Source organism: Dermacentor andersoni, chromosome 9 (assembly GCF_023375885.2).
Source record: "Dermacentor andersoni chromosome 9, qqDerAnde1_hic_scaffold, whole genome shotgun sequence".
In the NCBI taxonomy this organism is placed as follows: domain Eukaryota; kingdom Metazoa; phylum Arthropoda; class Arachnida; order Ixodida; family Ixodidae; genus Dermacentor; species Dermacentor andersoni.
The window spans coordinates 43,868,258-43,894,962 of record NC_092822.1 but is presented as its reverse complement, the minus strand read 5'-3'; the positions used below and the strand labels follow the sequence as shown (position 1 = coordinate 43,894,962).

General features: G+C 47.6%; 1 long non-coding RNA gene across 1 annotated transcript in view; it reads left to right on the top strand.

The window, feature by feature from the left end:
• The window catches only part of LOC129383908 (uncharacterized), a 207,750-nt gene that overhangs the window by 138,741 nt on the left and 42,304 nt on the right, over positions 1-26,705 (top strand). Inside the window, exon 2 of the long non-coding RNA XR_008611729.2 lies at positions 18,650-18,705. This is a non-coding gene — a long non-coding RNA (uncharacterized lncRNA). The remainder of the gene's footprint in view (positions 1-18,649; positions 18,706-26,705) is intronic.

Sequence of the window (26,705 nt, the reverse complement as noted above, 5' to 3'; positions counted from 1 at the left end):
CCGCGCTGCGCGTGGTGTCGCGCGCGGAGCGCGCGCGCTCACGCAACATCTGGCAGAGCACGGTGCAGGTAACACAGCGCAACAAGACATGGTGACTAACGCAAACCCGCCCACTCAGCGCCTTTGCCACGGCCCGAAACCTACCAGAGCAACACGTGTGAGCGCTCAAAACCATAAGAACGCCGCCATTGTGGCCCAAAAGGCGTGGCCATACAACAACAAAAAAATAAAAAGCAGCAAAAAAATGAGAACCTACTACGTCATTTCCGCCACACTTTTCTCCTAGCGCGCGGAGGGGGTAGGGCCTCTCCTTAGTTTCCTTCCTCCGTGATGCAGAGCCAGTGAAGGCGGAGCTTAGCCCCGATCAATCGGCGAACGAGTTGAGAAAATGCATGACTATGGAGGAGGGTAACTTGTAATCGTCCGTAGCTCTCTTAATATGAGACGTTTCACACAAATTGTGGTGCGAATGATTAACTTTAGCTGCGCTCTACGCATCTGCAAAGTTTGTCCGAACCGTTTCAGGGGCCCTTTAAGGGGCCCCTCACCAGGCCCCATAGCAAATTTTGGTTATACGCTGGAAGTTGTTACGTGTCCTCTAGGGAGCGTTCTGCAGCAAAATGTTTTCAAATCGGCTCATTAATAGCCGAGATAGAAATAGTTAAGTGCCGCGAACCCATGATTTCAGCAGAAGGGCTCCACTGCCAAGCAAGACGCTTCGCCCCGTCTAGCCTACGCAAGTGAAATTACTTCCCTGCGTTCTCCATACAGGACCTCGAGGATCGCGTGACGCGTACGTCACAGGCCCCGCCTTCATTCTCTTTTTTTCTCCTCGCTTTCTTTTTTTTTTCGGCGTTACGCATTTCCGCCGACGGCGTCGCGTGTGAGCTGTTGTCGCTGCCATGAAACCTGCCATGAATAACTACACTTAACAGGAAAAAACGGAATCAGGAAAGAAACAATTTATGATAACTCAAAGGGAAGCTCATTACTTTTCGAAGCGAGATCGGGCTGCCTTAGAACACGCATCTATAAAGCGAGATATAAGAAGGAAGAAGAAGCATGTGGATGCTGCGGTAAAGCTAGGGAAACTATGAAGCATGTTTTATTAGAATGTGAAGCTAGACGCCTGCCCAGCGGTCGATTTAGGCACCACTAGCCTCCTTGAAGCCCTTGAGTTCAGCCAGAGCAGTGGAAAAGTAACCATGTCCGCAATAGGGATTAGTAAAAGATGATTAGAGGACTAGTGGAAGAAAAGTAGGGAAACCACAAAAAACGGAGACGTACAAAAGCACAGTTCGTAATAGGGGATCAGAAAATTTGGGTGTGGGAGTTCAGTGTTTTTTCTTTTTTTTCTTGTTTAACCTACGTAGTACATAAGACAGTATAATAGCAAGAGCTTGGTGGCGCAACCCACCGCCCCATTCTAAAGGGGACGCTCATAACATTCATCCATCCATCCTCTAGTGTTCCTGTATATGCTCTAGTATATGAGCTAGGCACACCAGTTGTCTCGTTCGCGCAGCGCACGATTTTAAGCGCTGTGCACAAGGAAACACGACTAGCGTATAATTCAGTGCTACACGTATACCGAGGCGGAACAAGCGGATCGCAGAGCGTGATCAGGCGCTGGAACACGGTAGAAGATGGCATAGTTTCGGTACCTGCGCACGTGACCGCACGACCGTGGGAACAAGCAGATGAAGCGGAAGTACATCTCTCTTGCTTCGGTGCGAAGTAAAAAAAAAGCGCAGACATTCCATTTGTGCGTTTTATTATTTCTCTAAACTTCAATTCGTCAATTCAATAAACAGATTGCACAGATAACATATGCTCCCTGGAATAATTCTTGTAGTCACGTGTCACCCCGAGCGACGCCACACTGCGGACACGATTATTAGGCGCAGGGACCCGACTACGTCACCGTCCCTCTCCGGGCGGATTCGCCGCGAGTAAAGAGGGAAACGGAGTTCGGATTGAAATTTCAGATCTTTCCGCGGCGCGTAGTGACGTAATACTTTGCAGACACGATCATTGTCGCGCAATGTATGCTCTGCGCTTGTCAGCTCAAAATGGCCAGACCTGTTGAGGGGCCCTTTAAGGATGCCGTGTCGTAGGCGTCGGCGCCGTCGTCGGCGACTGACAAAATCATCCCGAACCACGCATATTCCATACGGCACTAAATTTGTTATTCTATCACTAAAGGTGTTAAAACCTTGTCTTATGTTCTTTACAAAGTTATTCCTCTTAATTTTTAGAATGGCAGCCCGCAGGCCAATGCCACGAAATAAAACACCGACAGCGCATGCCTTTTAATGCGCATGCCTTTTATGTTAAATCTTCTGGGAGTGAAATATCAAAACTACGAAAGGCCGGCCCACGCAAGAGGGCACGTTTCTACCAGAAAGCTCGCCCTCGTGCATGGATTTCACCACCAGCGTTTCCCGGTAAACATTACGGTAATAAGCAGGGCCTCACTAGGGGGCCCACACATGTCATCACTCTGAATAAATGCTTTTCACCACCACCACGTATAAGCTGCAGTTTTCCGGAAGTGTGACGAGCGGTCAAGAACCTTTCAATGCTATCGCGTTCCACTCTATGCAGCTCTAGAAAAACTGTTCGCATCAGGGTACTGATTGCGGAAACCTTTTTCTACGTACAAAGGCCAAGCTTAAGCGTCCTGCAAATTTTTTGCGACGGCTATAATTCTGATTGCGAGCGGCTAAATGGTCAGTGAATTGGGCAGGTTACGCCTAATAGAACTTGTTATCATTTATGAATTGCGGCGGGATCAACCTTGTCATAAAGTTACGTATATTTTATCCTTTACTAAATGTTTTCTCTATCACTGAGAGCACCGTCTTGACATCTTGTAATGCTATCACTTCCGTTTCGCTGAAAGTTTTTCCGTAGTGTTTCTTTAATGACAGTAACGGCGACGTTTAGTTGTTTCTCGTCATCTCAGCGGTTGAGGAAAAAAGAACGCTTGAATTACAGTTCCTCTGTTGAAAAACGAGATAACTCTGTTACGGCAGTGTGTCCAATTGTCCAACAAAATCGTCAAGACAGTGTCAAACGCAAAGAACTACACTCTTAAGATTTTCACACCCTTATGGGTGTAATAGAGGTGTTTCAGTTTTTTCACTCTTGTAAACACTCTTGAAACGCGCTTTCTTCCCAGAAAAGGGTGTTCCACAAGAAAAGCACCCCCAGTCCTTCTAATTTACACGCTATATAATTTACGGGTGTAAATCGACAAGGCTATAGTATGATAAATGAATGTTGGCAGGTAACGCCTTTTTATTATACTGGTGTGCCAAGCAGCGGGGCATCCTTTGTTATTACGCTGTGCTGCCTGCTGGCAGCGTACTATCACTGCAGAGGAAGATGACGAAAAGCATGGGGTGTGTGCCTTGCTGCAATGGCGAAACCTTAAATTTTTTGCCTGAAAGGGTCTCACATTAAATATAGTGCTACATGCTACAAATATAAACGAGAAGGAAGGGGATTAACCGAGGGGACCGATATCTTTAATTAGTCATATTATAAGAAGCCAACAAACACTGACACCGAGGACAACATAGGGGCAATTACTTGTGCTTAATAAATGAAATAAAGAAACGATAAATTAATGGAAATGAAAGTGGACCAAAAAACAACTTGCCGCAGGTCGGGACCGAACCCATAACCTTCGCATTTCGCGTAGCATGTGTGGGTTTATTAACCAGTCGCCTTCACCCAAAAAAGATCGCGTTCTCGTGACGCCTGCGGCAGAAAGGACGTTCCACGTCCACCGCCAAGGTATGTGAGTGATGGCGCTGGCGTACACTGCCAGGCCTCTTCTAGGAAACATAAATACCCAAGAAAGTGGATGGGGAAACGGCGCCGTGGTAGCTCAATTGGGAGAGCATCGCATGCGAAGGTTGTGGGTTCGGTCCGCATCTGCGGCAACTTGCTTTTTCATCCACTTTCATTTCCATTGATGTATCGTTTCTTTATTTCATTTATTAAGCACAAGTAATTTCTCCTATGTTGTCCTTGGTGTCAGTGTTGGTTAGCTTCTTATGATATGCTACAAGTATAGTGCTACAAGCGAACAATGTGGCCACACCTCTCACATTCTGGCTAATATACTGAACAAGATAATTGCATAGCTAAGGCTAGGCAGCATTTGCAATGCCGAGGTGGTTCATTAACTACACGGCTGTAGTGAACGCTAAAATACTTGCAGAGACCCGCCATGGTTGCTTAGTGGCCATGGTGTTGGGCTACTAAGCACGCGGTCGCGGGATCGAATCTCGGCCACGGCGGCCACATTTCGATGGGACGAAATGCGAAAACACCTGTGTACTTAGATTTAAGTGCAGGTTAAAGAACCCCAGGTGGAGTCCCCCACTACGGTGTGCCTCAAAATCGGAAAGTGGTTTTGGCCCGTAAAACCCCATAATTAATGTTTAAATTTCTACTTGCAGGGATAACACCTTTTTGGAAGGGTGCTGTCCATGCTACAGCCATATTGAAAGGGTGGTGTCTGTGTTACACCCACATGGGAAGTGTTTCGTTTGTTTTACACCCATGTCCTAAAGGGTGCTTTTTATTTAACATCCATAGACAAGGTGTCATTTAACACCCTTTTCGTTGGGGGTGTTAGACCCTTCGCCTAGAGTGTAGCAAAACACCCAAAAGCGTGTCACCCATGGGACAAGTCATTTACACTCTTAAGGGTGTTAAAACTGTTAGAGTGTAGACGTCTTTGAATGGGGGGGGGGGATAATGTGTCAGCTTCAAGTCTTTTAGTGGCCGCGAAATGGTGCTGCGCTGTATTCCGGCAGAATGGGCATCGAGGTGTTCAATGTCAAAAGTACGGAGGTCTTTCATCGGGAGTATGTCAGCCAGACGTAATTCAGCAAAAATGTAAAAATACAGCGGGCAGCGGAAACTCTTGTAGTACCAGGAAAGAAAGGGGCGCTGCTGGGACGGCACTGAATTGATAGTCTCTGTAGGTGGACTGGAGGGGCATTGACGAGGTTCAAGCTCAGCTCGCTCCGGACAGCCTAATGACAAGATGCGCAAGTGTTTTTACACGATTTAGTATGACAGCGGGCTTTCAAGGGAAGTTCGTCTTAAACGAAGGTAGTTTACCCGTATCATGGAGGGCACGTCCAGTACTGTATGACTTGAGGTAAGGAAGTGCGAATATATATTGGGATCTATCCTTGAGTTTCTTTGCAATCAACTTCTCTTTTGATGCGAAACAATGGCTGGCCTGAAAGGCTCACTGATGTTGACATGACACTACATTTTGTCCGTAGAATCGAGCTGTTCGTAGATACAGGTTGTGTTTCGCAGGGTACCAGTGTAACCATTCCCGAGTCCCCGCGGCTCTTGCATGCGTGACATCCGGGTACAACATGCGTCGAAATGCTATGGAGGAGCGTTACATGTGGTGGCCAAACTGAATGAACTCAATGAGGTGACGGTAAAAGGCTGTCCAATGTGCGAGCACAACCAGAAAGCCGCACCGCACGTGCGAGGGATGTCATGAGGGTGGCCCTCCAGACAGTGGCAGCGACTGCATCTGTGGACTTCCTGTACTACAGACATGTCTGGCTCTCGGTTCTTGTGGGTGCCCTCTTCTCAGAGGGTTGACCTAGCTCACAACTATACCATCGCGTCGAAGACGGTAGAAAAGCTTCGCACAGTGTTTGCAACTTTAAGAAGTTCCCGGGCAGATCGCAACAGACAATGTATACCCCAATTTTAGTCCGACCAGCTTATATCTTTCCTCACTGCCAACGCTGTGTAGCACGTTAGGACACCTCCGTACCACCCGGATTCGAATGGGGCTCGTCGAGTGAGGCTCGTCCAGACAGCAAAAGAGAACCTCATGCGTCAGCTGTGTGACGGGCAGCGCACGGGGGATACTCGGAACGTTCAGCATCGGCTGGGCCAGTTCCTGTTTGCATACCGCAACGCTCCATGTTCTATGACTGGTAAGGCGCCAAGCAGAGAGTTCCCTGTCTTAGACTCCGCGCATTTTAAATCCGGAATTAGCCACCCGGCTAGAGCCAACAAAATAAAGTAGAAAGGAGTGTGTCGTAGCCAGTGGAGAGCAAAAAGCGAGGTGACGTCACACGGGACGAGCCACGGACACACTGTACATATTGCTAGGAAAGACGCTGGCTTATTGCGTTAAACCTTGCTCACCACGAAGATAGCAGCAGCTGCTTTATTGCCCGGTTACAACCTTACACTCATCCTTCTCAACGCGCACTTTTGCGCTTTCTGAGGGCGTCTGGTTTGTACGAGCGGTTTTGACTCAAGTACTGTCCATGCACGTCGCTATACTCTCTCTTTCCCTTTTCTCTTCTTCTTCTCCCTTCCCCCAGCATAACCGGACCCTTGACATGTTAACATCCCTGCCTTCCTTATATTCTCCCTCTCTCTCTTCTCAGCACGCCTCCAAGCATGGCACCGCCGACCAGCGTATCTCAACAAGTATAAACTGCCAATCTCGCAACGTGAACAGGTTAATAAAGGACGTTTGCAAGCAGCAACCATGTAGTACTTCAAGTTCTGTTACTTAAGCAAATAGGTGTCGACTACATCAACCGTTACCGTTCTCCGATGTCTTATGCAGGTGCCACGTTGCTTATCTGTGTAACAAGCACGTATTCACATTCGCGGTGTGCATGGGCAAATGCTGGCAGCGCGCACCAACCTTTACTAAGGGCTCAATAAAGTTGATTCTCTTTATCTCTCTCTCTCTCTCTCTCTCTCGCGCGCGCGCGTTAACATAGACTCACATGTTGCGTGAGATCTGCGACAGTTTTAACGAGAGAAGGAGGATAGGAATAACTTTTTTTAAAATGCCGGCAACCAACGGTTTAACGCGTTGTGACGTTGGCTAAGTGTCCCGACCCGGGGTTATGCCCTACTCTGCACTATCCCAGTTCTGCCCGTTTGTCGTGGTTTGTGCTTTTCGAGCGCACTTCGGGCCTGCTGGACGGCCCATAGTTGAGTGTCCTTGTCTATAGACTGCACTGCACTTTGAAGTTCGGGCGGGTATGTCCTGGAGGTAGCTTCGGTCGGGTACCTGGCACAGTCCAACATGATATGCCATTGGTCCGCCGGACCCACTGCACAAACACCGCGCACACCACTTGGATAGATTTCTGGGTGAAGCACGTGTAGTACTGCCGGGACGAGGAGGGACCCGGTCTGCATCTGCCTTAGGATGACGGCCTCCTCCCGACTGAGTGCCGGGCGTGGAGACGGCATTGTCCGTCGAGCTAAGCGGTAACACTTGGTAACTTGGTAACCATCGGGGCAGTGCGTCTGAAAGCGAGCCACGCGACGTCGTTTAATGAAAATAAGACTGCTGGGCGTCTTTTAATGACAACGAGTTCGTTTCGACAAGGGCATGCTATGTTGCTGTACGAGGAAAGAACGTTGAAGCTTTTGGTGTGAAATGTAGAGGACGTTGCACGTTACTTTGTTAAAGAAGAAGATAATTTTTAAGAACTAGTGCTGATCCTGCGTGTATAAACCTTGACAACACTGAGTCGTTCCGTGTCAGAAACAAAGCACAGGACGCCGTTCAATGTCAATGTGTCAGCAGGAGTTTCTTAGAGACAATGGATTTGTGTATGAGAAGTATCCAGTGTTGATGTAGGACGAGCATTGATTTAGCAGGGATTAGTTCTAGTGTACACCGTGCACTTAGATTTAGGTGCACGTTAAAGAACCACAGGTTGTCCAAATTATCCCGAAGTTCCCCACTATACGGCGGGCCTCGTAATCAGATTGAGGTTTCGGCACTTAAAATACCATAATTCTTTTTTAGTTCTAGTGTCATGTTTTCCTGTTTCGGTTGCGTATCGCGTGTTTAATTTATTGTGTCATGTTGACAAACATTGTCTTAATTAATAATACACTCTTAGCAACGGCTGTCAGAGCGTGTGCCATGCGCAGTTGGTCCCTCATGCGCCTTGCGTGGTTGTTCCTGCTGCATCGACGCACAAAGGAAACGATGTTTGCGGAAGTGACCGAAATATATTGTTATGCGTTATTATCACGACATGCCTTTTTTATGTGGCGACACTGAACAGCAGTAAGCTGAGATAGCTGAGATAGTAAGCTCAATATGCCGTTATGTGATGACCCCCAACTCCCCTTCATTTCTTTAATATGTCGCTTCTCCGCACTGAGTGTAAGTAGCATGTCGGGTGTATTTAGACGGCACAGAATTTTTAGAACTCGCTTGTGGCAGGCAGCAGGAGACTACTCAGTAAGCTGGTTTACTCGAAAAGGCAGTAATTACTTGAGGAGAAATCGAAATGCATCATCTACTAATTAATAAATGTTGACTAAGTAATTGATGGTTAGTGGCAGTGCATGGTTAGGGCAGTGGAGGGTAAGACAGCGAGACTACAAAACTGACGATGACTGATGACTGAAACTGATGACTGAAAGCTTACTGTGACAAAGAAATACAACACTAAACACATAACTTGATTCCCAATGTAAATCCAGAGGCAAGAAATGCACGTGCGGCCGATAAGGTTTACGCGATCAGGCAGACAGCAATGGCGATTGCTGGTTACGTAGGGGCAACACCTGCTTCGAACAAGCTAAACACGTGTGTGGCATCAAGGCAAATCTAACAAAGAGGCTTCATACCCCAGCAACGGTAGTGATGACTGTCTGACACAAACGGAACTAGTCTTTTTTATGTAGGCCTCCATAACTTACATGGACGCCTTATCCCGATGTTTAAATAATACTGTTGTTTCTTAAGAAACTGGCTTGCAAGCCGCAATCATGGCAGTGAAGCGATGGGTAGGAATACGCAAGCCCCTCCAGGGAACTTTTGTGTTTTCTTGACCTAGTATTTGACGGAAGTCAAAGGCCAGTTTGGCCGATATAAAGAAGGTCGCATGAAAATGGTATCGATTAAACGACGCAGCGTTTGCAAGGCAAACATTTCAAACCGCATTTTTATGCTGCACACTTCACTGAATGAACGGCCCTCGAAAAGGGCACGTTTCTGAACTGCAGGACAAATGACACTAAGCTTCTTCTTTGCCCAAAGCGCTACATTCCCGTCACTCTCTGACTCCAGTTTGATGAATTACGAATGGTACTGAATGGTATTACAGCCACGTCTTTACATGTGTCAACCTTCCGTGGTTTTTTTCCAACTGATCGCCCTTAGAACAAGAGGGCGAACCGAATAACATGTTTTTGCGACATGGAAACGAAATCTTTTGTCATTACCATGACATCTGTACGAAACATTCCACTGCTCGCTTTCGAGCAGTATAGAACGCTATGGCGGGACGCTTTTACGCTGGATGATCAAAATCGAGCACTATAGGAGCAACAGTTGAAGTCCGGCGTTCGTGTTGTCTTTCTCTCCTCGTCCTTGTCCAAATGTGCGCTGGAACTATGTTTCATAATGCTAATCATAACCAACTAGCCCAGTTGTCCATACTTAGCTAGGAGCATGCTCACGTGGTTCAGGCGGGACGCTCAGAGGTGCTATCACCTTCGAGCTGGAAGCGCGACCAAGATCTGACAGGAATGCCGGTCACCTGTCTCCCGCGATTTCTCCGGTAGCAGCTGAACGTTCGGATCATCGGGCATCCTTTCTCTGGGTCCAACCTCGATAGCGCTCCGCATTGCTGCAAACTGAGTTGGAGAGCGGTAACGACCAGTAAAATGGACAGCCACCACCACCACCACCACCTGCCTCCCATGACATAGCTTTCTCTTCTTAAATATGTCTCACCAACTTCGTCACAGACGCTTACTACTGCTTACGTGTGGTAATGGGAAAGCATTTCTGTCCTTTCGGTGAAATGTCTTCAAGCGAAGCCTGTATTGGCTCACAAGTTTCGGTGTTGGTCTGCTCGGTTGCTCCCAGAGCAGAGCAGCTGCGGGAAAGAAAGGTTTTGACTTGACAGCTGCGCCGGCGCCGGAGCTCGAGTCATTAGCAGGGATTGCGCAACCAATCAGAGCCGCTTAATAGACGACTGCAGGCAGTGACGGAGGCGTTGGCTGCGCGATTTACGTCACCGATGTGCTTCCCTCGTGGCGGTTCACGATAGCGATACCACCACCACCACCACCACCACCACCACCATGCTTCGAAAACGACGACTAAGCACGTTAAAATATGCAAGCACGTGCATGGAGCCACGTGCACCGTTCACTAAACGACGACGCCTCGCTGCACGTGAGCTCTTGCAGTGAAGAAAAATAAAGAAGACCAACACCCGCGAATGAGCGGGTGCCACAGACGAGCGGTAACTCGCAGCTGAAACCGCCTACGGAAGGAGAAGAGTCAAGGTCGGCAAGACAGGCAGAACTGAGAATCGGAGGAATGAAGACGCGTTGGATTGGATCGATTGGGTGCGGGAGGCCAACAGCAGTCGGAGGGACCCAGTCGAGCGCCCACGCACGAGGGTACCTGACACGTCGTCCGCTCCCGTCAACCAGCCGACCAACAAGAGACTGCGAGAGCTCGCCTGCCATCTCCGCTCGTGCAGTTCATCGAGTGACGGACCACGTCAGCGTCGTGGGACACCTGCCAAACTCTCTGAGTGCGCTGTGTTAGTCGGTCCGAACGCTTTGCAGGCACACTTGGACACATGTCTCGCCTGCCCCCATTCCCTATGCCCGTGAATGTGCACTTTTTATGTTTGAATATATGTTTCTCCGCTGTGATTGTTGCTATTCCTTCCCTGCTGCCCTCTGAGGCGTCCCTGACTCTCACAATGAAGCCTGCTCCCCGAACCGCATAGTATGTTTCCACAAAATAACGTACTTAGGGCGTAGTCTTAACACCGAATCTTTTATTGTCATTGCGGTGGCATACATATCACTGTTCTTGTTATCAACGCTGCAACACAGTGCACTGCCCCTCCACATCGAAAAAGAAGAGGAATTTAAAATAAAACTCGAATGTCGTGTAGGAATTAATATTCTGAAAATGTGTGGAAAAATTTAAAAAGCAAGGCATGTTCAGTGCTGCGTCGATGCCCATCCGCAGAAAACCGAATGATTGTCGGGAAATAGTCACAAAAAAGGCGTGTGCAATGCCAGGCCAGTAGGGAAAGATGAGAGCGGTTTCTTTCGAGAAAGACCTCGCACACGAGCGAAATCAGAGTATGGTATGGTCTGAGGAAATTAAAAGGCCAGAAAACTCACCCACTGCCTTTAGTCAATGACCGAGGCGGCAGCTTTAGAAGGTCAAGCCGACGTCATAGGGCACGTATGAAGATCCGTACATTACACGGACGTATTCTTAATGTAGAAAAAGATGGACGAGCTCGAGGCATTGGGCTATGCACGTAGGCACATGCAACGAACTATGTAACTTGCTTTTTTACATCGCTCAGCTTAACTGCTAAAGGTGAGCACCAATGTTTTTAGTGCGAGGTGGGAGGTGCTTAGCATCTGTTTTAGTGCGAGGTGCGAGATGCTTAGCATCTTTCATTAGCATGGAAGAAAGCTCTATTTATATAAGTTATACAGGGCGTTCCAACTATCATGCAACGAGATTTAAAAATATGCAAATGCCATGTAGCTGCACAGAACAAAGGTAATGTTGTTTGCCGTCGCTTGGAGATACTCAGATTATATTTTGCATTCCTGCTTATTACATACTTAGTCTTAATTAATTATTCATCTTCTGAAATTGTATAATTAGATGAAAAGTGTCAATGAGAAAATTATAGAGCAACATGAAAAACTCCCAATGCAGCTTTCTGTTTCTCAATACGTGCTGGATTAAAGTGCTTTCTCGAGCGTGAAATAAGCCCGCGAATACACGCCAAGCACCTCGAGCGGCCAGTCGGACGGCAATATTGCGTGTATTCGCTGGCTTCTTTCAGGCTGGGAGAAATTAACACTTTTATGTCGCACGTGTTGAGCAACAGAAAGCTGTATCGGTAGTTTTTTATGTTGCTCTACAATATTCTCATGATACTCAGCTCACCCTCGCCTGCCTTCCCTCGCACCTACAGCATAAGGCGCGGCTGCGATCCTATCGCACTTGGAATTCATAGAAATCTCTCGCGACACTGAAGCCGACGGCGGAAATTCATCTAGAGTGTCTATGTAATTGCAATCGCAATAATATTAGACATCCCTACGAAGTAAGGGTAGTAGTTTTTATCGGCCATACAAACTTTTAAAAATCCGTTTACTACACCAACAATCATGGTGTCACGCATGCACAAGCAAACACGAACAAATCTCACTCGATGACTGCAAACACTCGCTGTCAGAGCGTTGTGCTGATGAAGAGCGGCAACAGCGACGAGACAGTAGCCCTTCGTGTGCTGTGTGTTACTTCAATTCGAAGTAGGCGCGCGAGAGCATGGCACACGAAGCTATCAGTTATATTCGGCCGGCTAGCCTTCGAACCTAGCGCAGGTTGCTTCCAAGTTGGGACGCACGAGGTCGCGCTCAGACGTGCGATACATAGCCGGCGCTGGAGTAGACCCCCCTCACCCTTCTTGCCGTGCGCTAGATGGTAGACGGCGCGCTTCCTCCCCGCCTTCGTCCTTTGCGCGCGAGGTATCGAGGGACTATTCTTTTCGGCTCACACTCGCAGATGCGGATGGAACTTTATTACAGAAATAGTTGCGCGGTTTTTGCTCAGGTGGTCCCCTCTGACAGGGTTCTGAAGTAATTGAACGTAGCCGGCGGGTAGTGGCAGATCAAAGAATGCTTTATTGCTTGGTGTTGCTAGTTTTATAACGAAACAGAAAAGGGTCACATGACTGGACATGATAGCAAGAGTGCGACACGTGTAATCTGTCTTGCTCATGCTATACACCAGCACGCGGGCTTGATAACGTTACATCACGCGTGCTTGATAACACTACAGGTTCCACTGGCGATCGCGGCTCGCCGGGCCTGGTCGAGGGTCACCCGTTGGCTTCCCAGGCCCTGTTCGGAGAGTTTCGCCTCCCAAGACCACGTAGTGAGTGCGTGTGTGCTGTGACTCGTGGCAAAAGTGCGTCGCCCGGACGGTCGGTGCATTCGTGTGTTATGTGCGCGAGTGTCGCTCTGTGGTTGCTACACCAGGGACATGTCCGGGGCGTATATCTGTCTGGGGAGATGGCGTGCAGACGAGACAAGTGTGGGTATGTGTTCGCTTGCAGGCGGCGCCAGTCCACGCCTTCCCTCGCAGCCACAACATACGGCGCGCGGCCGCGATGTTATCGCACTTGAACTTTATACGGGGCATCACGGCGACGCCGACGCCGGTAATGCGCCTAGAGTGTCCAGTAATTGCTACCGCAATAAAACGTCCTCTCTAAAGTCAAGCTACTAGCTGATAGCATTTAGAAGTTTCCACTGTCTTTCCGCGCCTCCAACACTAGAGGCGCGGGAAGACAATTCCATGGAGCAGGCAGCCAGCCATCTGAACCTTCGCACTCGCCGCCGATAATCCTTAAGATCGGGTGCTCGGGACGCGTAAACGCTCAGCCGCACCATGCGTAGCCACGGCCGGCCTAGAGGAGGAGATGCGCACTGGTTGTCGTCATAGATGAATGAGTATTCTTGCATATTAGGCTACTGAATGCGATACGCACAGTTACGAGCGTGAGTGAGCTAGAAAAAATTCAGTGTCCTTTCGTACGCTGTTGATATCGCCACACTATCGTACTTCTTAACGATGATTTCGCGTCCGCTAATGCGCCTTTTATTAACAAAAAGAAGGCTAGTGCAATCCCAATGGATTGCGAATGCATTTGCGATAATAATCCGAGAATGTTCTTCCTTGTAACCATATTTTCCTATCTTGTGGTGAGTACAGAAAATAAGAAGTTTTTACTTCATTGACGAATTTTGTTATGGGCACGCAAAGCCATACAAAATCTACTTAAATGCCTACAATCTTTTCTGGAAGCGCAATACACCAAGGCACTTTTGACGTAAAATTTTAATTACTTGTATACTTTCTTTTTACCCGTATGTATACTTCAGTGACCGATAAGATAATGTAATGATTGTTTAGCTAAGGGAGCAGAGATTCATGTATATATAGCTCTGAACTCTTTCTCCCTGATCACGCATCTCCGATGAGTATCAGTCTCTTGCGTCTTCAGAAGAACCGATGGTGTTGTCAGAAGCACTGAAAACAACAGTGATACATTAATATGGCGCGCAAAGCAACGTTATCGGAAAATTGCTCGCACATAGCCTCCTCCACGACAAATTACACCATACTTAGATAATAAGAGCCGGGCGTTGTTACAAGCAAACAGTAAGAAAAGTATATATATATATATATATATATATATATATATATATATATATATATATATATATATATATATATACATATATATATACGCGCAATCGGCTATCGCTTTATCAAGGGACGCAGGCACCCGGAATGGAGTATTCGCTCACCGTCATCAGCCTAAAATAAGGACGCGTGTAAATTACCATAAGCACAAACGTTCTGTTTGCTCCTACTGTTGAAAGCATTGCATTACTGGGGAATATATTTCTCCGATGCTGAGCGCAAACGAACCCACGTGACAAGGTCCAGTCAAGGACAGCAATCTGGCGCTTTAGCGAGCTGCACCATGAATCCACTAGGTATGTACCGCTCTTCGATGAGCCCCTTGCAAACTTGGGTCACTGACTATGTGCAAATGGGTGTGCGGAAAGGGAGGCATTCGTAGGCACCGGCGCGCCACGCTTCTCATCTCGGAGGCCACGCATGGACTTCTCGGCAGTGCGAATGGATGGCGCGGCGTGTCTCGAAAGTCGCATGAGAGAGGAGCCCGGTTGCAGCATGAAGCGTTTCTCAGCGTTCGCGCGTGCCAGCGTGCCACGCATTTCGGGGGCCAGGCGCAAGCTTCGCGGCGGCGGCGCTAGATGGCGCAGAGTGTTCTTAGGGAAGCGCGAAAGAGGAGTCCTGCTGCAGTGCACGCCTCATACATAACTCGCTTCGACGGTGGAAATATATTTATAAAAGGCATTGATCCTTTTTAAAACAGTCGCACCAGCTATCTAAAAAGAAATACAGTGCCAACAATTCCGCCTCAATGCTTGACATTTTAGGCGGAACTGTAGCTTTTTTTTGATGTTGAGAGAACGTTCAGTGTTTTTCCGGTGAACTTTCATCTCTATATCAACTGTGAGTTCTTTGCAAAGATGACCTTCGCCCCCATAGTAGTGGCCATTTACATTATGACGCCAAGCGCACTTTAAATTCAGCCATAAAGCACAAATACGTGAAGGTTACCTTCTGCGTATTCTTTTATGCATCTATAAAAGGCGCTATTCTTCTGGAGACATAACATTGTGAACCCGCACGCAGTGTAAGTATATTTTAAATGTACGATAAGTTCACCACTTGCGGCCCACTACTCGCCATAGTCTCGCATTAGCCAAACCACGAGATCGCCGTACCAGTTCGAATATGGTCACCATTTATTGCCCCCAAGCAGAAAATTTCAGTTCTTTTTTTGGTGATCTAGACAATGATAGCTAACACAGGGCTTCTTGCAATACTGCCTGGAAGCGTGTTTGTCACCACCATCTACGTGAGTTTCTTAACGGATGCTACGATCCTTCGATACTGCCGGAATGTAGAATGTTCAGCTTGCCGTGAGTGTGTATTGGCTCTAAACAGAGTTATGAAGGGTCAGATATAGACGTCTTGGAGATATCTGTAGCATCGACGTTCCCGTAATACACGTTGCATTCCTGCTGGTTTACTTATAATTATGGTTCAAATTTACCACTTTCTATCTTTCCACATATCGGCGCATGTGCTTTCATTTTTTATTGACACTCTAGAATTCATACTTGTTTCTCTGAAAACGTAACGTCGGTATATGGCTACATCGAATAACTAGAAAGAGAAAATGACTAGCTAGACACCAGCGCATGCTTCCTGCAGTTAAGTTCCGCAGTTCATTCACCTTCGTGGCCGCAGCTCGAAGACTACAAAGTCTAAGGCCAAGGCTGACCCGACGTCTCGGCGTTATTGTTATCATTAGGTTATATATCACATATTATGCGTTTGATAACGTTAACTTGAAGTATACTGTCCATTCTGCTCAGAGCAGTGTCACACACACATCATGCTCTACAGAAAGGCTAGTGTGCTGATAGTGGTGTGCACAAAACGCCCATGCCGCAGCTTGAAGACTGAAGTATCAGGCCAGGGCTCAACAGACCCTTCAGCTCGAAGTCGCGGGGTGGAGCACAAATGGGGCGGCCACATTTCGAAGGGGAGAAGTGCGAATATGCTCTTTTACTTGAATTTAGGTTCACAATAAAGAGCTCCATGTGGTTAAAATTAATCCGGAGTCCCCTACTACGGCGTGTCCCATAATGAGATTGTAGCTAGAGGACGTAAAACCCCACATAAAAAAAAACAAGAACGTATAAACAAAAAATGCAAGAACAATCACTGGTGCCTTCATTAAAAGTAACGACAAAGTTGTCATAGCATACAGCAAATTATCTAAAAAAAAGACGACAAAAATATTTTTTACTACAAGTACAGCAACAGTTTTATGAAGTTCACCACATAATATTCAAGTCAGGCCACAGAACGACATTTGAATAGTTGCATTCAACCTGCCGTGCCCGTGCCATGTCAGCAATTTTAATTAGCACGAAGGTGAAGACGGAAGAGAGATAAGATTTTAAACCTAAAATTTAGAATTTCCCTACACGTTTTCACCGCTGGAGGATCCATGGCGGAGGCTGGTGGCTCCTTTTCGAACTCCAATAGATCTGGGGAGGTATTCGGTAAGAGTCCACCTAGTGGACATCTCCATTTTGTCTCCTGTTGGAGTTCTGATTGGCTGTGGTGCCTGGCTTGTGTTGACGGGCAGGCCAGCCCGGCCAATCAAAACTTCAGCAGCTGACGAAATGGACATGTCCGCTGGGTGGACCCTTACAGAATACCTCACCAGTTTTTCTTTTACGGTTTCCAGTAAAAACGTATAAAGGGCGTCCTAGACGTATTGTTCTGTGGATGGGAAAGGGCGCGCCTGAATAATAGACTCCAGCGGGCATGCATGTATTACACGAACTTTTAAAGGTACCTTCCTTCCCTTTGCTGTTATCAGATGGCGCTGGGTAAAAAATGTTCCTTCGACTACACTGCTATTTTTCTGTTTGCTTTTGAGGCTGTCTTTCTCTTTTTTTTTGGTATAGAGAAGGTGAAAGACGAATAATGCTGAAAACGCCCGGGAAATAAAGAATTTCGTTGCTCTGTAAAACAAAACTGCGATAAACTACGATTATAAGCGCAAAAAAAAAAGAAATTCCGATGAACGCTTTCCAATCTTGCCCCTCAATTGGTTTCCAACTCAGAACCGTATTTATCACGTGGAATGGCGGGCGCCAAAAACGACGTTACAGGGTTCTGGTTGTCCGAGAATGATTCCATTCAGTAGGCTCCGCTAGCCGCCATCGCAATGCACGCAACGCCAACGCACCATTGCGTCCCTCTCCAGCTAGCAGTAAGTAACTATATGGGTACCAGTAAATTAGCAATCGTTCATCACCAGCTAGCCTGACACGGGCGAAGAATAAGGCAGCACAGCACAACCATGTTTCGAGGACCGATAACTTTATGAGTATACTGGTTGCACGGTTGTGTTCATAATTGCATTAATAATATTTATGACTCTGAAGTTTTCATTGAATTGCGGAGATATTCTGCGACAGTTTTTCTCATCTGTCATAACTTCGACTCACTTATGCGATACGGCAGGACTGAAAGAAAACAACATAAATAAACAAGATTTGCGTACCGTGTCTTAGTTCACGGGTATCATGCGTTTGCCATGGCATTCAAAGGAAGCAGCGTTTCATACTCACAGCCATTTCCGCACATTCGTTAGAACAAAGATGTTTAGGTCTCTCATTCTACAAAACTACCCACACGTGCGTGACCCCACAATTTTACAAAACAGAAAGCTGCTTGAAAGTTTGCTTTGCAATGCAAATTTTATGCCTTTTGGCTAGCGTGAGCGGCGAGCGCGGCGACGAGAAATTAATACCGCATGGACTCGTGCAAGGTCATCACCGTTGTTTCAAAATTTAGATAAACTGCGGCCTTTACACGGGGCTGAGCCCTTTGGTTGGGTCCCGTGTAAGGGCCGCCTCTAGGTGTCGCTTTCGCCATCTAGTAGTGGCACTTGTAAGTGCTCAGCGCGCGAAAATTCGCCGATGGGCGCACGGCATCGGTTCATCGAACGCGATTGAGTCTTCGCTGGAAATTTTTGGTCGGCCGTGCTGCTCAACTCAGAACTCCAAGACCAACTTTGGGCCGTCCAGCGAGCCAAGGAAGCCGCACGGGAGCAGCAGCTCCCGGTGGCCATCTAGGCGGCCCCAGGCCCGGCCCTCCCAATCGCCGGATTCCAAATAAAATTAACACATCACACACAAATTTTGGGCTGCCAAGTTGAGGGTGCGACCCTCACACGGGTGCGGCCCTTACACGAGGCTGTACGGTAAATCAATAGTAATGCACTTTTCTTGTTATTTGCAGTGAGGGTGCGACCCTCACACGGGTGCGGCCCTTACACGAGGATCTACGGTAAATCAATAGCAATGCACTGTTTTTTTGTTCTTATTTGCACAGATCAGAGAGTAATCGAGATGCAGCTGGCGTACGCTTACGGGATCTTCCTGTCACTGGTGAGAATGTGCTTAAATGTTTTTTGCTGTAGCGGAACCATAGCTGGAACCATTTCACGTATAAAAATTGCAACTGTCCTAATAACGCCCTTCTTGTTATTGCTTTTTGCATACGATAGCCTAAATACCAATGCGCGCAGAATATCCACAGTATATGCTATTGTGCCACTTAATGTAATAATCGCGACCAAGCTTACTGTCGGTCGAAAACACGCTAAAGCTAAGGATACCGATCGAGGGCCCCTTGGTACTATAGCACATGGTCACATTATAAACATATAATAGCACATCTTAGCATATAATAAACACACGGTCCGTAGTGGAGTAAGAGTCACATAGAAAGGAAGTACCTTGCATAAGGATGTTCGGTCAAAAAATTAGATAATTCTCGTGGGAGTAATCTAAATATGCTGACTCAGCTTCGCGGAGACACCTGTAACCGTTGATAGAACCCTTAGAGCTACAACAGATAAGGACGGTGTTACAGATACGCCGGTGCAGACGGGACGGTGTTATCTGTAAAGACACGAGAGGTTTTGCCGCAGATTCGCCGTTTATTATAATTTTGCTTGAAGGTTGGGCTCCGGAAGTGATTGTAGCTTTCCGTAAACCTTCATTCGTGATTTTACAACGAAGCATTCTCTGCCTCATACAAGGCACTTCAACTAAATACAAAATATAACGCGGATTCTACGCGCTGGGAGAATTGGTATATGCAAAGCCTTCATTGGCGTTTGTAAGAAAGGCTGTTCTTGTTTTTGGCAACCATTAGCATAAGGCCAGCTGGATACATTTTTCTTTTGCGCGAGATGCCTCGCTCAACTGAACACTGCGGAATCACAACACCGCAGAAACGCCCGACAGAAATTAAACAGCGTTGTAGTGCATGCGATAACGCAGTACAACTGTTGACCCGCAAGAAGTTCGCGTCGAAGCACTTCTTTGCACTCGTAAATCTTCGTGGCCCGCTGCTGCCTCGGCCCTACAAGCTATCAGATATATCTGAGGAACAACTGCGTGGTTTAAAGCTGCTGAAATTTCCTATTTTGCATAATACGAGTGGGCGTGGCGACAATTTTGACCACGTGGGGATGTTTAACCCCCACGTGGTCGAAATGAGTCTGGAGTCCCCCGTTACGGCGTCCTTCATATCTTATCGTGGTTTCAACACGTAAAACATTAGAATTTAATTTTTTTCGTTATCTCAATACGCATTGTATCTTCAACCTCTGTATTCCAGGTTCTCTCGTGTATGATGAACAGAGGTATGTAATTTAATATTATATCTACAGCGAGTGATTCGTTATGAACCTATCTAGCCTGATAGTATCAGCGTGAAAAAATGGTTATTAACTGCACTATCGTGGGTGCACCCTCGAAACATATCGTTGTTGGCCAAAATGGGTGTATATGTAATATTGAGTGTTTTCATCTTATACCACGAAGTTTATTACCTACCATAACACTACAAGCAAACACAACCGCTCTTTGTTACAATCTGTGTCGCTAACGAGCGAATGTTTTCGTTTTGCAGTGATGCATGTTCTGATCAAGTTCTATTTAATAAGGAAAATGTCACAATTAACAATTTCACACAAGGCTACGCGATGAACTTTGCCTGTACGTCGGTGTTGTACCAGCGAACGCGGTTCAATCTCGCGTGCCCGATCGAGGAACGCGGCCCGGATGCGTGCCCTCTGCTGTGGCGCGCAAGGCCGGGGGGTGAGGCGACGGAGGAGGGGCGTTATTCTCCGGCGGCTGCTACGGTGCCTGGATGTCCTCCTCGCCCGCCACTCCGTACCGAGTGGAGACAACCGCGGCGTCTAATACGGCGTTAGTCACGCGGATCACGGACGTCGTAGTAGATAATTTGGCGGACGCCACAGGGACGCGCTGCCGGCGCTCGTGTGTCTAAAATGCGATCTGCGACATGGCTAAAGTGCGGGCCCGCGCGGGCCTTATCTTCACAGCGATCACAGCAGAGTGTGCGTATTGCCGGTAGCTTCGTATACGCTGTGTCTTCTATGTTTCGTTCGCGCTGAAGCGAGAAATGCATGAAGGTCAATTCGCTTGCTGCTGCCGCAACTCCTCACTCCAGAATTAATTTTCACAGCGAGTTTCCGCATACATCGAGCGAAATGTGTTCATGTTTACCCGTGCGACGTGACACCGTGCTGGTTAATTTAGTTAAAACAGGTTGACGGGCTAGTTGGTTTGAATCCGGGATAGAATATGTAAGCGCGACTGAACAAGGGCTGCTTCTGGTGTCTGTTTCTTTCTACGTCCTCGTTGAGTTACGCTTACACATTCTGTCATCGTTAATTAAGTTAGTAAGCTCAGTAATGTGGAAAGTTGGGCTAGTTGGTTATTGATCATCATACCTTGATGGTGAAGCAGCGTACTGACGCGGACACAGTGAAGACACGCAGCGAGTGTTGTCTTTTCTTGTGTGTCTTCACTCTGTCCGTGTCTGTGCGCTGCTTCACCAGCAAGGTATCATAAGTTAGTAAGCGAATGTTTACAAGTTTATGCGGCCGATAAAGTTACTATCCTTTGTTCGTACAGCTATTCGCTAATTTGCTATCGCAATCGGTGCGGTGCCTTTCGGGAGAACTGCGAATTTTTCTTTCCCCCGCGCGGCCGTCGCCGCGAATGCGCGGAGGCGAGCGCCATCTGGTGGTAATGGAAGGAGGCCAGTGGCGGTGACGCCGTGCGCATCCTCCAGCTGTGAGTGGCTGGCCTATTCGGGGACTGAAAAGCCACGCCCACTGCCACGCAAACCCGGCGATGTTCGCAACGAAAGCCTTCGCTTTCGAAAATTTCGCGCCAACTGTTTGTGCCCACCATTTAGGTGAGAATTTCGGTCAGGCGCAGGAGAGTGCCACGGAGTGACATTTCTGGGCTGCACTTATCTCACGATATTTTGGCGTTTGGCTGCTTTTGGACTACGCTGGAAATTTGTTAGGGAGTTTTTTTCTTTTTTTTTTGCTGAGGCCACCTGGCTACCCTGCCTCTAGCCCGGCCATGGCTGCGCATGGCTATCCGCACGTCTAAGCGCGTACTCAGTCAGCATGGCGCCGCCTCTGGGAGGTAATCTGTGGCGAGTGCAAATGTTAAGGCAGTTAGGGCTAGCGTAGACTGCTGGCGGATTCACGCGCGCTGCCTTCACATGCACGTAGCGTAAGAGGTCGCGTCGTCTAAATTTCGCAGACGCGGTGAAGCGAGAGGCAGCACGGACCGTTCGCTCGCGGCAGTCGGCACCCTTCATGACGCCAACGTTGTGACAGCGAGTGTCCGTGGTCGTATAGTGAGATCTTTTCATGTTCGCCTATGCGCGCGCGTGATACCATACTTGGTAATTCAATCAGTAAGCGAATGTGTACCGCGATTTCTGCGGTCAATAAAGCTAAGAACCATACTTCGTTCAATTGTCTAATGTTATGGACGTCAGTGCTTTTCCTTTCGGGCGAATTTGCGACTTTCTGAAGCAGACGACGCTCGAAAGGCGAATCGAGTGATGCCTTTGCTCTTGGCCACGAAAGCAACGACGGCCGCAATGAACGGCGTTATCGCTTTCGGTTTTCGCCTTGACGTCACGCTACGCCGACAGCAGAACCGCCGCGACAAGGGTAAGTGGAAGGGAAGCCTGTGCAAAGCTGCGAGAAGGCAAGGTGCGGGAGCGAAGGGTAACAGCAGGGCGAACGCATGGGCCACTCTGGCTTCCTGACCGCCTTTGACGCACACGTCTGCTGTAACCCATGCTCAAGCATCTTTTGCTTCGACAGTCGCCGGCTATCCAGTATCTCTAACGGGGTACACAAAACATGCCTGTCCGTTCAATGACATGCGACATCGTAACATGTGAGGTCGAATGTAAAATGTAGATGTGAGGCTATTTATTCACAGCCGCAAGTGCATATTGCAATTCGTGAAAACACTCACGGGCTTGACAAAAGGGAGGTGGATAAGGGCAGGGGGAGAAATGGGCAGCATGCATTTTTGTTTATGTTTGCCTTGAGCATTCAGCTTTTATGAAATGCACACGAACTTTATTTTAGACGCAGCACCGGAAGGAGCAGCAAGTTATGCACAGAGGGTACTTACAAGCAATACAGCGTTTTTTGATCGCCATGACCTTTTTTTTAGCGAGTTTGTTGTTGCGCATTTAGCCTGCTTTAGGAAGTTTCATGAATAAAGTTACTCGAAGTAATTAACGCTCTGTCTAGCACTTTCCATTGTCACAAAAGGGCAGTACAGGCTGGGTGTGCCATCGCAATTTCTTTTCTTTTACGCACGTCCGTTTTGGTCGCCCCATTCTCTAATATTAAAACATTTTCGCGAACTTCCTTTTTTTCATAGAACTTGACGCAACATTAATAAAATCGTGGGAGTCCAAATTCGTAAACTTCACGACAAATGCGGGATATTTGGCAGATACGCAAGTGCCACAGATAAGCCTGTCGGCATGTCTAATAATGAAAAAGTGTGAGTTGGTAAACCCAGCACCAAGCCACATAAGAGAGAAGGTACGTAGGCTGTAGAAGAGAAAAATAAAACACACAGAAAAAGAACAGTTAGTGCAGAACTGGAGAGAGATTAAGAGGGAAGGGTATAGTGAGTGAAGAAGAAGGGGAGAGGATCAAAAAAAAAGAAGGGTGGAGAACAACACAAGAATAAAACATGCACGTGTGTCACGCACTCATCGGGTTTCACTTAAAGGCCGGCAAATGGTCCTCAAATCATGAAAAAAATATATATATATTGCAAACTGTTAGGCTATAATCTGGAGTCGAAATGTGTATCCTTCAAAAGTGATGAGTCATGCGCTTGATCGCGTTCGGACGCCCAGCCAGTGTGAAATGTCGTCCATTGTAGCACATGGTATAAGGCGATTAAATGGTAGTGCTTGTAAAGCGCAGCCCGCTGCGTACTGTCCAAGAATAAATGACTTAGCGTGCTTCTCTTGCGCCGCAGAAAGCAGAGGACGCGACGAATGCCCGCCCTTTCTAGGTGCAAATTTTTTTCAGCCACCGTGACACACCCTGCACGAAGCTTCAGTAAACACATCCCTAAGGAGGCGAGGTAAACCACGCCCGCGAACACGTGGAGGAAGTAACCTCGCAGCTGAAACTCGGTTATCACGGCGCTGTCTCTGCAGGTGGCGGGGGACTCGCATACGAGCAATCGTCGATTTGGCAGATAACCTCTTGACAAATGCCGCACTCAGTTGTACGAGACTCCAGTCGGTCCGTCTCTTCATTGCCGGCATAGTCTACGTATGCGACTGCGTCCACTCAAACAATAAGGATACACCGCGGTATGCGACTGCGCAGACTGACTTGGTAATGCGACGCGTAGTAGGACGCAATGTATTTTGCCGCGTTCCTAGTTTGTAAGGTAATACATTTTAATGAGTGTGAACGTTGTGTCTGGCTGTGAACGTACTATGTAAAGGCTTCCACGTGGGAGTGGCCCGTGTGGCGAAGCCCTGCATGATTGTCAACTTGCATTTCCCGGCGTGTTCCCTGCAATGCGCATTGGTTGATTGATTGATTAATTCAATGGAAGTGCCAGGTAGGCTTTAGTAGCCTGCTTTTATTTTTGCTTCTTGCATATCTTCTGCTTTTTTGCATATCGAAAGAGCGATGAAACACAGAACTGAGCGCTTACACGTTATCTAATTCAATTCAGAGCAGGTGTCGCTTTTCGGTTGTATTTGGAGCAACAGGCCAAAAAATACATTGAGGAAATGAATGTTACACTCGGAGGTCATATTTCCACTTGGGGCCTCACTGGTGATTACCCCTACTGGCACCAAGAGCGTCGTCCGAAAGAGTAAGCTGATATTATGTTTGTCCTCTATTGAACGAAGCGTCAGATCGGTTTCGGGAGTTTCAGAATTTAGTGCTCCTCTACAGTACGGTGTTCTGAACGGTCAGCTAGGCTAGCATGCGTGGACGGAAGCTGATGTGGCAACACATAATGTAGTATATGCTATAGAACTGGCTGGAGACAAAATATAAAACAAGCGAATTGCGACGTATCGAGAAGCTATATTTGTATGTATGTACAGACGCCAGTAAGCTGGTATTTGTCATCTTCGGTACTGTATTTGTTCCATGCTTATATTGAAAAAAAAATTATCTCAATATTCGCCAGAAAAAATGAAAAAAGAAACAAGCAAGTAAAAAAAAAGTAAATATTCCGGTGCTGTGATGTTACCATTTCACTAATTCGGAGAGCAAGTGCGACTTCCGGGGTCCTTATTTCCTAGTTCCTAGATTAGAAGACCACAATTTTTGTTTGTTGTAATTTTATGAGGAAGTAATTATCATCACCAACATGATGTTCATCATTATCATCTTCAACAACAACAACAACGACAACGACAACAACAACAAAGACTGGGGCCATTATATATGCACCCATGGAGGTGACTAAGCGTGTCGGAGGGAGGGGCAAAACTTCTTGCTGCCTGCTCCCATGTGACCACCTTTCGCGTGATGACGTGACGGCACATAAATTTTCTGAGAAACGATATAGAAACTAACTGTGGAGAATACATTATATCTTCTTATTAAAGTACTCTGAGTCATGCCAGTATACTTTTTTAGGGTTTAGCGGTCCTGGACCTTCACTTCAAGCAAAAAAAAATTACCGACGATTACGTTACTTCCTAATGCGAAATTTGAGCGCAGCAAATAAGCTGTTTCACCTTTTCGATAGATTGAGGCAAAGAAGTATGCGCTATCACAGAATTTTTTTTTTATTTTTCACACGTATTCCTTTAACAAAGACTCCACTAACAGTTCTTGACAGTCATGAAGGAAGCTTTGTGGTCGGAGAAATAGACTGATATATGTTCGACTTGGTACACCAATGCTTGATTCTCAAAGACGAGATCTATACAAGTGCCTCGCGAGGTTGTCACAGCCGTGGGACGCGTTACGAGCGAGAGGAACGGGATGTTCTCCCGCATAAGTGTTAGGAAATTGCTGTTTGTCTTTATGTCAACATTAAAGTCCCATCGGTCGTCTCGCTCATGGCTCAGAAAGAACTGGCAGATAATTTCGCAGTGGCGAACGGCAGCGGCAATTTCGGCTCGGGCGGTGCACATATACAGATCCGCCGCCACCGATCTGGCTCTCTGATTGCCACCGCACAGGGCGAACGGCAGCGGCAATTTCGGCTCGGGCGGTGCACATATACAGATCCGCCGCCACCGATCTGGCTCTCTGATTGCCACCGCACAGGGGTTGCATTGGAGGAGGAGCGAAGAAAGGAATTAAGTTCGAGCCGGCGCTTTGACAACCGGAGACTCGCAGGAAGAGGGGGGAGGGGGGCGGCGTGTACACCCAGCGGCAAACGATGGGGGCAGAAGCGCGCGCAGCAAGCGGACAACACGATAAAGGGAGGAGGGAAGAGATAGCAGCGACTGACTGATGCCGCTGACGCCGATAGTGAGTCAACCCCAGCTGCGGAGTTGGTTTCAGGGACAACGCCGCCGATGCCGACACAAACAATAAGATACCCTCGCTTCCGCAGCGCTAAGAACCAGGTCTAGCCGTGGGAAGGTGGTCACGTATTCGTCGACGTGCCGGGGCCTACGTGAAATAACCGGCGCGTCGGCAACTGAAGAGCACCCTATCCGCCACACAAGAACAGGGGGGGGGGGGACCCTTTCCTCTTCTTTCTCCATGGCGGCGACGGTGTTCTATGCAGTCACGTTATCTTGACTCTCTAGCGGCGTCAGCGGCATCCAGCGGTATCAGTCGGTCGCTGCTAGCGCTGGGGGGATGAAAGGGGGGCGGAGCTGGTTACGAGGCCGACGACAACGCCGACGACGACGCGAAACCCAGGAACGGACGCCAAAGAGCTGCGCTCTAAAAAGAAAGGCAACTTGAAAAGATGTCAGTAATCCTTAAGAAGGCACATCGTAGATGACACGAGGTGCTGCAATGCGACGTGTAACGCCTCTGAAAGCTTACTACTCCCTACTC